This window comes from Panicum virgatum, chromosome 4K, assembly GCF_016808335.1.
Source record: "Panicum virgatum strain AP13 chromosome 4K, P.virgatum_v5, whole genome shotgun sequence".
Lineage (NCBI taxonomy): Eukaryota > Viridiplantae > Streptophyta > Magnoliopsida > Poales > Poaceae > Panicum > Panicum virgatum.
In genome coordinates, this window is record NC_053139.1 from 18967046 (window position 1) to 18981321 (window position 14276).

Genomic DNA, 14276 nt, shown 5'->3' on the forward strand with positions numbered 1-14276 from the left:
ATCTAGCTGATTTGAAGCCAGATCGTCAACGTCGAGATCTCCACCAATCGAACATACCCTTACCTCTCGGAGATTCTGTGTTGATTATCGCCAGCTGAACTCCATTACTGTCAAAAACAAATACCCCTTGCCCATAGTGGATGAATTGTTGGATGAATTAAAAGGAGCTGTGTGGTTCACTAAATTGGGCATGAGATCTGGCTATCACCAAGTTGTTGACGGTCCTTAAGTGCTAAAATTGACCGTCAACTCTTGCAAAGATCTGTGCCAAAACAAACACCAAACTAGAATTAGGACTTTGATACTAATCATTTCCACAAGTTTTGGTGAATCGCTGTTTACAGGAAGCCATGTTTGCATATGGGTGAAAACCATGCTCATACAAAGGGAAAAGTACATATCAGAGCATTCTACGTGAGCACGAGAATTAGAGGGCCCACATCCTGAAGCAAATTAGCCCAAGCCCAAGAGAAGAAACACTTCCGACAAACACAGCGGTGCACACATGGATCCTAGGGCCCAAATGACATGCCAAACCCAAAGGTCGTCGACGGGAATGCTTTGCTTGCCTCGGCAAGACTTCTCTTAAGCTAGCTCTCTCAAGGCCGGTTGCTGCATATGGTTGGATGCCAAAAAGGTTGAAGGAAGTGTTGCCCAAGCAAATCATCATCTCCAACCATCCTAGCAAAGCTTAGTGTCATATCTAGCCTGTGAGAAGCTTTGAGAGAGTGCTTTGTGCACTTGTATAGGCTTAGGTCTTGAGAGAGCTAGCTTAAGAGAAGTCTTGCCGAGGCAAGCAAAGCATTCCCGTCGACGACCCTCCGACTTGGTGTGGAGCGGTACCGACACTTTGTACGGGGGAAGAGGAGACCTCCTCCTTGGTGGAGAAGCTCCGTAGTGGATTTCGGCTGGGTGACCGAGAGAGATGGTGGCGGTGCACGAGACTCGGTGTCTTGTGGGCACTTGCCTTTGCTTGCCGGTGCGTCTTGGTGGCCTAGTGCAAGATGGTGATCGGAAGAGCCTCGGTGTCCCGTGGACGTAGGCGTTTGAGCCGAACCACGTTACATGACCGTGTCTACTCGGGAGTTTGCATCCCTCTTGCCCTTATCTATTTACTTACTGTATTACGTTTCCGCATTTACTCTATCTTGCGTGCCTTCACTTTCCTAGTTAGTTTGATTAGGATTGGCTATAGGTTGCAAGTCTTTTGGGGTAAGTAGAGAGTAGTATAGATAAACCTTAGTCATAACTAACATGTGTAGGATGTGTTAGGTTTATCTTATGCAAGTAGTTTGAGCCCTAGGTTAGAAAGAGAATTAGCAACCCTATTCACCCCCTTCCCCTCTAGGGTCGGACACCCCGGTGATCCATACAGTGGTGTTCGCACATTTGCAAATGATAAGGTGTTGGAGTTGAAGTTGATCAACTTGAGGAAGAAAGAAAGGTGTTTCGGTGTTCTCCGGAGACATGGATGGCTCTTGGAGTGGAATACTACTTTGATCCATTGTGTTCTGGATCAAATATTCAGTTTGGTTGTGTAGTCCTCTGAACAAGCTTTCCATAGAGTCCAAGGTCACCTATTTTGGACATCGGAGCTAAAAGTTATGGCCGTTTTACCGTGGTAGATTTCTGCTGAAAATGGACCTGCGGACGGTCCGCTCCAGGGAGGCGGACGGTCCGCCATTGTCTCGTTTGAGCTCAAATAGAACTGTTCTTGGCTCTGGATGGTGGTCCAAAATGAACCGCGGACCGTCTGGTCCTTGGGGGCGGACGGTCCGCCTTTAAAATCTGAAACGGGCACAGAAACTTGGTAGTTCTGTCTTGGGTGTCCAAATTGTACTGCGGACGGTCCGGCTTTTGGGGGCGGACGGTCCGCCGCCTACTGAAATTTCTGGGATAGAAACCTTGTAGGTTCTGGTGGTTTGCATGAAGTGAAGGGCGGACGGTCCGCCCAAGGGGAGCGGATGGTCCGCCCCTCAACTTTCAGTTTGCCCAGAGACGCTGTCTCTCTAAGTGTTCAGAGTATCTGAACGACGGACGGTCCGCCCCTAGGTCATGGATAGTCCGCGAAGGGCTCTAATAGTCAACTCTGACATGTAATCATTGCATTTCTAGCCGTTGGTTTTGAATGGCAGACGGTCCGGTCTCTGTGAGGTGGACAGTCCGCGAAAGTTCTGTTTTCACGGGTTTTGAGTGTAACGGCTAGTTGTGGCCTCCCTCTATAAATAAAGGGTGTGGCCGGCCATTTGAGGGGTTGAGCACCTTGGGGACTTGGTGTCCTTGTGTGAGAGTGCTTGAAAGCCCTCCAACTCACTTGTGTTTGAGCAAATCATATTCGCTAAGTGAGTGAGCGATTCTAGTGCGTTGCATTGAGTGATTGCAAGAGATTGGCACTAGGTGATCGAGTTGCAAGCCGGTGGTGCTTGTTACTCTTGGAGGTTGCCACCTCCTAGATGGCTTGGTGGTGGTGTGTCTCCGGAGTGAAGCCCGCAAGAAGATTGTGTGGTGCTCCGGAGAAGTGTTTGTGAGGGGTATCGTGCTCACCCGGTGGGAGCCGCGAAGAGCAACTCTAGTTGAGCGAGACGCGAAGAGCAACAAGTGGTCCGGCCGGATCATGTGCTAGAGCTCGGTTTGAGCACTCCACGTGGGAGAGTGTGACTTAAGAGTCACCACTAGCAAGAGGATCGGCGGCAACCTTGGAGCTGGTCTCAACGGGGATTAGTTTGGTGGCAACCAAGTGAACCTCGGGATAAAAATCACCGTGTCAACTTTATCTACTCTTCTTGGTGGTTTGCATTCTCCAATTCACAAGCCGTGTATTTACATTTTTATATATCTTGTCCTTGTGTAGTTGCTCTTGTAATTAGTTAGCTTGTGTAGCTTGCTAGTTTCTTTCTTTCCTTGTGTAGCATAGAAGTAGCTCCCTTGCGTGACTAATTGGCTTGAGTAGCCTTGTTAGTCACATTGCTTAGTTTGTGTAGCTAAGTAATTTGAGCTCACTAGTTTGGCTTGTGTAGCCTTGCTCTTGAGAACTACTAGTTGTGCTTAGACTTTGTGTGCTTTGCTTACTAGTATGAGTAGGAGCTCCCTCTTTGCTTAAAGTACTAGTGCTTAGGTTTGTGTGACCATGCAAACTAGTTTTTCTTAGGTGAGCTCTACCTAGCCCGGCACCTTAGTTGCTCAATTAGGATCTTTTTGTAAGGTGCAAGTTATAGATAGAGGGGTGTAGTCTTGGCTAGACCGATTAGTTTAATTCCGCATTTGTTCCGGTTAGCTAGCAACGCGATTAGTTTTAAAAAGGACTATTCACCCCCCTCTAGTCCGCCATCTCGACCCTACATCATGCTTGCCTACGGCTTGACGATCTCTTCGAAGGCTCGTTTTTGCCTAAAGATCTGACTTGAGGGAAGGAAATCTTGGATCTTATCTGAGAAACTACTCCCTCACCAATCTGCATAACGATGCCCCATTAGGAGGAGAGTGCATTGAGCAACCGAGGATTATCACCAGTAGAATTCGAGCTTTCATCTCAATCTACTGAGGGTACCACTCCTGAACAGCAGGAATCTTGGGCAAAAGTACTTCATGCAGGTCCAACCGCCCAGATTCCCTTATGGTGCCTTCTTCCTAAATTCTTCCTCGGAACCATGTCTCGAGGGTGGTCAGAATAAGAGGATCATATTTTTATGACTCATCTGTTTCAACCAAAAATTTCAGGGAAGAGGCACTAAGAAAAAAAGGAACGGAATAAACCCAAAAAAAAAAGAAGAGAAGAAGCCCAGCATGTTCCTATGTCGAGGTAACATCCAAGGTGTTTTCACCACGGAATATGCCTTGACATTGACCACCGTGTCATAGTCAGTTGGACTCATCTTTTGGTCAAGGGATCATAGGGGTTGTGCCGATCAAATCGAGTGAAACAAACTCACATTCTTATCCTCGATTATCGATCGATGCCAATCGAATCAAGTGATTCAAAATTCACATCTTACTCCTTGATTTCGATTGATGCCCGATAGAAGTTACAGTCACTCTTCACATCGTTTGGACTTCTATTGGAAGCTTAGGATGGATTGCTTTGCCATGCGAAGTTTCTCTCCTAAGGAAGGGATGAGTTGAAACTCATTTCCCTCAGGACCCGAACTCAAAATTGTTCATATGGCCCACAGAGTTACACATTCTCTTTCATTTTTTGGGCCATGAACGTCCTCGCTTTATTCAGAGTTCCCTTGTGAATTTGAGGAAAAACCTTTTGAAATTAAAGAAAACCTCGAATTATCCTTCCCAAGACAAACCACCAGTTCCAGAGATCCCTCCAGACTTTAGTGCTTCTAGAAAGAAACCTCAAGGGGTTTAACGACCATTTTGTGCAAAGAGTGGTCAAAAGATGGGGAGTTTTTCTTCTGAAGAAATTTAGATTCGCACCCATTCATAAACCACTCAATGCCGCATTCAAGGAACTGAAGTGGATGTTTTGAACGATCTCGTTGCTGGTGCTAGTTCCTCGCCCAGACCTTTTGCTTTCACCTTCTTAGGTGAGGAGTTTCTAGCACCAGCTAAACCTTATTAAGCAATCTCAGAAGGGATCGAGATCAGGTGTCACCACAATTTTAACCAAAATTCCCAATGGTGACACCTCGAGGAGGTGATTTCCTTGAACCCATCGTTGTTGCCCTTTCTCCTCCAAGCAACCATCACCTCCTAAACATTGTTCCTTTGGCCCTCACACTCCTATCTTGATGTTCTTTAAAGAACTCAAGGGCCATGAACAATATTCGTGATCGAATCTGGAGCCCCATAAAGATGAGATCCTTTTTCATGAGCATAAGAGTTCCGCTATTCAAAAAATCCCAAGGTCACTCTCAAGAATCTCCAGATTCATCACCCCCTTGTGCTAGTGAAGTGCAACAAGTTTTACATCCTTTTTAGAAATTTGTGTTCTTATGGTTCGATGTAAATGCTCATGGTTATCAAAATTTTTGCACATCTTGTTGCACTTTGGCACTAACCTTGCAGCTAGAATCGATGGGACGACAATCGGTGGTGTAGTTGAGGTTTACATCACCTATCATGACTGCAACAGGGAAACCCCCATGGTCGAGCTTGTGCCCATAAACAAGCACTACCAGGAGTTAGCCCGGACTCTTAAAAAAATCTTTCTACTAAACAAATAAAAGCAAGAACATGTTGCCGGTTTGTATGCACCCTCGGGTATTCTTTGTCACTAACCATTTTCAGGATGAGAGGCATGCGATGCACGAGGACATGAGAACTGCACCAACTACACACTTGGTACCTCAAGTTGGCGGAATATACTTGGAATACCGACATCACACACTTGGCTTTTGGTGTCGTAAGGCACAAAAGTCCAAGTGTGGGGGAGATCGGTGAGCATCCCGCAACAGGTTCATTCCGTACCAAGGATGGTGCTGGTTCTTCCTTGCTGAAAAGAAAAGAAAAAAAAAGAGAGAAGAAAAAAATGAAAAGAAAGAGAGAAAAATATATGAGTGAAAAAAATATAGAGAAGAAAAAAAAAGAAGAGAGAGAAAAGGGAGTGAGAGTGAGCTAGCAGACTCCACATGGATAGAGGCTGCATTATATGCGTGCCTCCAAACCATTACATAGCACGCTAATAGATATCATCCCGCTGCCTAGCTCTCGCTCATGCTTGCATAGCCTGCCCATAATTCTCACCCAGTTCAAGCTTTGCATAGCCTCGCTCTATCAGCTCTTGCGCACATTCAAGCAAGAGGAATTGCTCCTCTTCTGCTTCTAGGCCTTCGCTGCTCCATTCCGATTGGCACTTGCTGGTATACTTTGCGTCCCCAATCTTGGAGCATTGTGCCCACGAACATGACACCAAGGCCCATGATCCGCTACAAACTTCCCGTGTGTAAGATCTGGCCTTGTTGTCCACCTGAGTCAGCATGGTCTACGTACCTTCCTCCGCTTCAGCCTGCATAAACATTGAGGAATAATTTATAACCATTCGTGACCATGCCACCGCTGCAGCAACTTTAGTACTTCCATCATATATGCCTGCCGGAAAGAATACTCAGGTACATGCAAAGGTAAGAAAATGTTCACTTGTCGTTTACCCATGTTTATCTCTTCATGAGCTTAGCTTGGTCTTATAAGTGCATGCTTCCTTTGTTCATTTTTGTATGCTCTGGTTTGGATGTTTCTGCATGTGAGGCATCCATAGGCTTTTTAAATTAAGCATGGTGCTTAGATTAAAATAGCCTTCTTTGATCAAATAAGACATGGTGTCGAGTTTGATTAATAAACCGTCAGAGTTAATACGATCATAGACTTTGGAGGTATATCTTTTGCGGACTAACCCCTGCAGGAAGATTTCAAATCAAATGGGTAAGTCCTCAAGCTAAATTCATACTAGAGATGACACAAGGCTCGGGATGCACTTCGAAAAAAAAGGTTGCAAAACATGCAAAGGATGTACAAATCACCCTTCAGATCATAGTGAGTATTCTGTCAAAATGGTCCTTTGTCATGTCTATGCAACTTTAACTCAGCCCTGTTGGAGCTTTTCTAAAAAATGGTGAGCAGTAAAAAAAACTCTCTTCCAAAGTTTCTCTCTCGAAATAAAATAAAATGATGGCAAGCATTTTGGGATCCATGCCAGCTAAATCTTTTGAATTTGAATTCTCGCTAAAGCATAGATGTGAACAACAAATCCAAAAAATAATGTCTTGTATGCATCTCTCTAGTATTTGTTGTCCACTAACCTTTTGTAGGAACGAAAAAAAACACAAGGAGTAGCGTACATAACTCCAAAACATAGCTCCTTGGTCCAATGGGGAGGCAAATGCACATGGAACTAAGCTGAACAAATGCAAAGTTTTGCTTCATGTACTCTTGCATCTTTGTTCATTGCTTGGTGAGTTCTTCCAGATAAGTATCCCACACACCTCGTGCATCTTTGCCTCATGTTTCCACCCAGCTAAGTTACCCATTCATGTTTAGCTTGCCATGGAAAAAAACATATACATATTAAAATAAAAAAATAGATTTGAAATTAATAAAAAAACCCTTAGTATTTCCAATGAAAGCATTCTTTTATTCAATAAAGTTTAGGCTCCCCGGTGTTCAACCCCGGCAGAGTCCCTTCTTGTTTCCACTCTTGTTTTTCTTTTGAATAAAGCAGGTATGAGAATAAGTGTGGGGGAGATCTCTCCAAATCACCAATTGCAAACATGTTCGAGATCTCTCCCCCAAATACGATGCACAACATCGACGGTCCAACACGCTGAAGAACAGGACAAAAGGAATCCAGGGAAGGATGGCCGAACCCTTGGTTCGACCAAGCCACCGCTGACTCCCTTCGTTTCACGCTTCTTCCTTCTTCAACGATGGTATGTGCAAATCACCTTTCACAAACTCCCTTAATCTCCCTAAGTTCTTGAGTTTAAATAATTTCTTTGCCAATCATAAAAACTAAACTCAATGAACCTTGCTAATCCTCACTATGCACTCCATGCGCTTCCATGAATAATCTTGCATACTCTTTATTCCTCGCTTTCCTTCTAGTTCTATTGAACCAATATCTTCATAGGGAACCCATGCTATCTAAGTAATTGACTAATGTGATATGATTGGATGAAGGGAACCATGTTTTTTCTTGCAAAGAACTTGGGATTTATTTTCAAAAAAAAATCAACAATTGCTTGTCTCCTCAAATTAATATGAAATCCTACCAGAGCCAAAGTATGAGCATCATGAAAAACTTTTTGCAGCTTGCCTTTTGCTTTGAGCTTTGTCAAATTCTATGACCCATGCTAGAAACTTTTCATACTCCAATGATCAAGATCACGTACACGCCCACTCATATGCTATACTTCTACACTAGAAGATAGCAAGCATTTCCATCCACCACAAAATAAAACTCCAAGTCATGCCATAACTCCCTCTCTCTAAAGTTACCATCAATGATGTGGGCTATACAAAAAGAAATAAAAGATGCATACCCGAAGAAGGTATGCCACATGTCATCAAGGCATGACTATAAAAAAGAAGAAGAAAAGATGCATACCCAAAGAAGGTATGCCACATGCCCACAAGGCATCTCAAAGAAAAGAAAAAAAAAGATGGCCCATATCCAAAAGAAATAAAGGAGAGAGAGATGGTTCATGAAAATGAGTTCATACACCATCCACCCAAAAAGATATATATATATATAGATAGATATATATATATATATATATATATCCACACACTTGCACATCTTGATCGAGGTTTATGACTTGTTTCTTTTTAGATCTAGACTTTGACTTAGCAACATAAGCAAAGCAAGCATGCCTATCTACTCCTATCCTAAGCTCCACATAAGCTTGATTAAATAATAGGAGAAAAGAAGGCAACAACATTGCCTTGGTTGATCTGAAACAAAAAGAGTGATTCGAGAGAATAATTTGAGGAGCAAGACTTTCTTTCTTTTTCAAAAAAATAAAAACCCAAGTTTCTAAGCAGGATGACCTAGGAACCTGAATTCTATGTTGTTCCATTCTTCAATTGCCCAAGATATCATGGTAGCCACTCAAAAGTTTCACAAGGATTGGAAGAAGTTTGGAATAACTTGTATGCAGGTTGCATTCAATGAAGTTGCATCCACCTTAGTCCTTCAACCTTTACTCGAGGACGAGCAAAGGGCTAAGTGTGGGGGTCTTGTTGACGGTCTTTAAGTGCTAAAATTGACCGTCAACTCTTGCAAAGATCTGTGCCAAAACAAACACCAAACTAGAATTAGGACTTTGATACTAATCATTTCCACAAGTTTTGGTGAATCGCTGTTTACAGGAAGCCATGTCTGCATATGGGTGAAAACTGTGCTCATACAAAGGGAAAAGTATACATCATAGCATTCTACGTGAGCACGAGAAACCCCTATCCCAAAAGAGTTTAGCAACCTATAGCCTTTCCTATTTAAGAAACTACTCTATGAAAGTAAAGGCTTACAAATTGCTAGTATGAAATGCGGAAGTTTAATGAGCGGGATAGGAGATAGCAAACTCTTGACGCGGGTGTTTATCCCGTGGTTCGGTTAGCCACAAAGGCACACCTACATCCACGTTGTTGTAGCACTCACTAAGAGTATTCCTACTCGGCCACCAAGTCTTTTCCGTGAACACAATCACGGTCACCTTGGCCCCGGGTTCCACTAAGGAGCTTCTCCATAAAGGATGGGGGTCTCCACGTCCCCCGCACAAAGATGTCGTCGCCGCTCCACACCAAGTCGGAGGGTCGATGACGTTGCCGGCGAGCTTCATGCTCCAAGGTGCCGGCGCACCAAGTTCTTGTTTTGGTTCACTAGAGAACCACAGCACAAAGGCTCAAGGCCTTGCAATCACACTCACTAAGAGCTAACCTTTACACAACACTCTCAAAGTGTGCTAAGGGCTAAGGATATGATCTTGATGCTTTTGTATGGCTTGGAGATGTTCTTGGGTGTGTGTGGGATGTCCAGCAACTCCAGCAATCTTCAAATGGCCGGGGTGAGGCATATATATAGGCCACCAAGTCTTGTAGCCGTTGCTCCAACGGTCAGCTGAAAATCTGCGTATCACCGGAAGAACCGATGCCTTTGGCTGAGGTAGCGTCGGTTCTTCCGGTCACTCATAACCCGAAGTAGCCGTTGAACTCCTGACAGCTGACGCAGTGATCACCGGTTGAACCGATGCTTTGTACCGATGCATCACCGGTTCATCCGGTGCTTAAGAATCTTCTTCTGGGCGCTGACGTTATTGCACCGACGCAATACTTCGATGCACCGTCGGTTGAACCGGTGCTAAAGAATCTTCTCCTGGGCGCTTGACATCATCTCTGGAACATAGGATGCCCAATGCACCGATGCCCCTTTTTGACCCGTCGGTTCAACCGGTGCCTATAGGCTGACTTGGCTTCGATTCCCTTCTGCACCAGAATTCCATAGCGTCGGTTCTTCCGACTACCATCGGATGCACCGATGCCCTTGGCGTCGGTTCTTCCAGTGCTCCTGATCCGAAGAGCTTTCAGGGCGCTGCCCTGAGACCCGCGAGGGGCGGCTCCCCCTCGACCCCCGTCCGCTAACCGGGTAGCGGAACCCCTGTAGGGGCAGCCCTTCGGGTCTTGCTACGCCTATCTTTTCTTTCTCTTTTCTTGCTACACCTAAAAGTCTGAGAATGATCATCTTAATAATCATATTAGTCCAAGTGTTGTGTTATCATTCGATCACCAAAATCACTTGAAATGACATAAATGGTGCCATGTTCCTTACAACAACCCTGCTGTGAATGGAGGGCAACGAATGAGACTAAACTAAACCTATCCTTCTCCTCCCTTCCTCCCGTGCTCGAGGCGGCGGCGGCGACCTCACTGCTGTGCGCGTCGCCGGCAACCTCCTCCATCCGTGTCGGTCCTAGGATCGTCACACGAGGCTAAGCTCCGCTCCCGATGGAGTCTTCTCATGGAGGCAGCCATGCTCCGGTAGCCCCGCTCTGCTCCGTGCCTCGCTTGCATGGACGAAGGATCCCACAGTAGGAGCAGCTTCAACTTGGGCGGAGGAGAGAGGGGGTCGAGAGAGGACTGCTCCCCTAACAGGAGGAAGAGAGAGGGGCCATTGGCGCTGCCACTGGCGCGAGCGCGGGATCGAGCTCCGCTGCCACCATCACCGCTGCCGCACGCGAGAGTGCGAGCTTCGCCACCGGCGCGCGGGGGAGCGAGATATGCTCATCGAGGTACTGCCAGGAGTACGAGTGGGGTCCGCTTGTTAGTGAGAGAGGGAGAGAGTTGAGTGAGCAAGGTGGACTCTGAATGACATATAGGGTCCGTTCGTAAGTGTTTTTAAAAAGCCACAACTATTTTACCGAACAGCTTTTAGCCTTCTCAAAGCCCATAACGTACTACAGCTTTTCTACCGCCTAGAGCCTAGCTACTTTTTTTTTTAAAAAAACTACAATCAAACACACCTTTAGACGACTAGAGCAAGACAAGAACGGCGGCTAGTTGAATCCAAGCCGTTGGTCTTCAGTATACCATGTTAAAGGCAGATAAACACGGCATAGTCCTCCGTTTCAAAAAAAAACACGGCATAGTCCCAAAGTACTTCCACTGCGGTAGTAAATAAACTCTACATATGGACAAAAATAGTCCCAAAGTACTTTCCATTGATCAATGCGTGCCGTGACCCAACCCCGGCCTTGGCCCCGGCCCCAGGTGTGTGAACATGCATGTGTGTGTAAACGACGACGGGAGTGGACAGCGAGTCAGCAGCGAGCGATAGACCCGCGCCGCGCGCGTGCGGTCCCTCCGCCCCGTGCTCATGCTCACCATCACGACGAGGTTGGCCTGGATCGGCGGTTGGGTTGGCAGGTACCGCGCCGCGCGTGCAGTCTTAACTTGTGGAGGCCCACGAATATAATCGATCTAATACCCGAGCCGTTTCTTCGTGATCTACCCCCGCCACGACACAGGCCACACGACACCACCCCTGCAAGCAGCAAGCTCTGCTCCCACCCACCCGGTCCTTTGCTTGTGGAGTTGTGGCGCCTTCGTCCCGTCTCCTGCTGCAGCGGCGCCACCCCAGACAACCCCGCGCCGCGCGCGCACGGTTTGAAGCAAAGCAAGCAAGCAGCCCCGGCGCGGCATCAACCATACCCCGACATTGGATCAGGCGCGGGTGTGGAACCGTGCCTGACCGACGCTGCTGCTGCGGCCGGGGGTTCCTAATGCAGTTTGGGGCCGGTGCTAACGGCGTCCAGGCCAAAAAATAATCACCTTTTTGGTTTAGTTTTTTATGAGGCAAGCCAAGCCAAATAAAAAACAAAGAGATGATATGGTCAAGAGTCACGGTCTCGGTGCCAGAGTCCCGACACCGGCCCGGTTTGGTACGGCGCCGTGCCGCCTGGCGAGGTCGCTAGCTAGCCGCTCGATCGAGCCCACACACACATCGCGAGCGCGCTAGGCGGGGACCGCCTGCGGGCAAGGAAGGCAACGCCATCGTTTGGAGCACGAGGTCGCCTGCCCGGTGCCGGACTCCTCCGCCATTCATGCTAGTACATACTACGCGTGTGAAGCCTGTGCGTGCTGATCTTTCAAAAAAAAAAAAAGCCTGTGCGTGCTAGGTTGGGCGCAGAGCGCCACGCACACACATCCCCCTCTCCCTCTCGCGCTGCTCTCTGCCTGCACCTGCATCGTGTGAACACACGGCAATCCCTTTCGTGCGCTCTCCTCTGAGCGCAATGAACACACGGCAATTGGCTGCTGCCCAATTGAATGCTACAGAGAAATCTCTGAAAGGAAGAAACCCATGTGTTTAAGTCCGTAAAATGATGGTAAAAAAGTTATATCGAATATTGTAGCACACTGCAGCATTTTTCGTTTGTTTGTGGTAATTGTTGTCCTATCATGACCTAACTAGGCTCAAAAGATTCATCTCGTCGTGTACATCAAAACTATGCAATTAATATTTTTATTTACCTACATTTAATACTTTATGCATAACGCAAAAAGATTTATTGTGATAGGTAAATAGTAAAGTTTGGAGAGAGAATTTTTTACTAAACACAGCCCCAATCACACACACTCAGCAGCAGCAGCAATCATGCAGAGGCGTTTCCTAGCGGGGCCGCGCTGATACAATCCAACTGTCCCTATACTCATCGAGACTCGGCTAGCTCGCGAGGCATCGATCGCCATCCGGCCGCTCGAGTTTGAATGATTCTAATCGCACCGGTTCTTCTTTTATTTAGTTTATTTATTTAATCGCGCCATCCCGTGGCGATCGAGTCGTGCCAACCAAATCAAAGGCTCTGTTTACGCTAGCTCATTTTTTTTGAAAAACACGCTAGCTCATTTTGGGGAGGACGTCAGCTAGCTACCCCGTCCATACAGGATAAGTTCGAGACATTTTGTCGCCAGCTGCCGTGTTGTGCCTGCTTTTTATAGTGCAGTAGGAGTATTTTTTTTCCTAGTTTTATATGGTACCTTTTCCCTGCAGGAGTAAATCTATCTGCCCAAATCCACAAGTTATTTAAAGAGTTCTGTCTACATTCAGCTCCTGCCACAACAGCCACCAAGCTCCAGACATAAACCTGTTAAAATAAATGACGCACAGTTTCGCTTTCAGGACAGAGGACACATTTTCCATCCTTCCTCGAGTTTCTCAGGTTGTCCTTTGTTAAAATAATATTTTATTGGAATAACGATTTAGTGTATTTTTTTAAAAAAATCCGATTTAGTATAATAGCTAGCAAGATTGGATTAAATGGTACAGTTAGAGCATCTCCATCAGTTTGGCAAATCGAGTTGCCATCTTTGATTTTTGGCAAAAACGTTAAAAATACTCCTCCAACAGTTTGGCAAAAGACTTGGCAATTTTTGGCAACTTGGAAAAAACCAGCCTCCAGCGCGTAAATATAGCGCGCGGTGCGCGATTGACATCGTGGTTTCTAGTCAGGTGGGAGGGTGAAAAAAGAAATAAATAACAGAGAAATATTCCTGATTTAAGTTTTCAAGATGTGGAAGGGCATAAATATAATTTTATTTTTCTCTCAGATTTCCTGATGTAAGTTAGATCTGGGTTTGACAAGTGAATTATGTTAAATTGTTGGAGATAAGTTTTTTTTATTTAGCATATCTTTTTAGAAGTTGACAAAACACAAGATATGCCAAGTAAAATAGAGCAAACTGCTGGAGATGCTCTTAGTCAGTCATCTTTAGAGCAAAGCCGCGCCTAATGAGGTTGCATTCCGCCGATCGTGGCGGCAGTGGCATGTATATGGCCACATCATCAATGCCGGCATGCCTTCATGACGAGGGAAAATAAAGTAGGAGAGCGAAACAACAAACGTAATATCCAAGTGACAACTCAAACGCTACTACGCTGCCATAATTTTGTCTCATGTTGTAGCCTTTCCTTCGACATCCATCATGCCTTCCGGTTCAATCAACAGAGATAAAAAAGAACAATGTTTTCAATCTGACCTTTTCTCTTCTTATCTTATTAAGGATGTTTGGGATTTCTTGATTCCCATGAGGACATACTTACTAGTAGTAACTAAGCAAAGCACGCACATTCAGGCTATGTTTAGTTGGTAAAAAGTTGTTGGTTTTGGTATTGTAACATATTTTGTTGTTATTTGATAAATAATGTTCAATTATGGACTAATTAGATTTAAAAGATCCATCTCGTGCTAATCAGTTAGACTGTGTAATTAGTTATTTTTTAACTGCATTTAATATTTCATGTATATGTCCGAATATTCGATGTGACGAGTACTTTA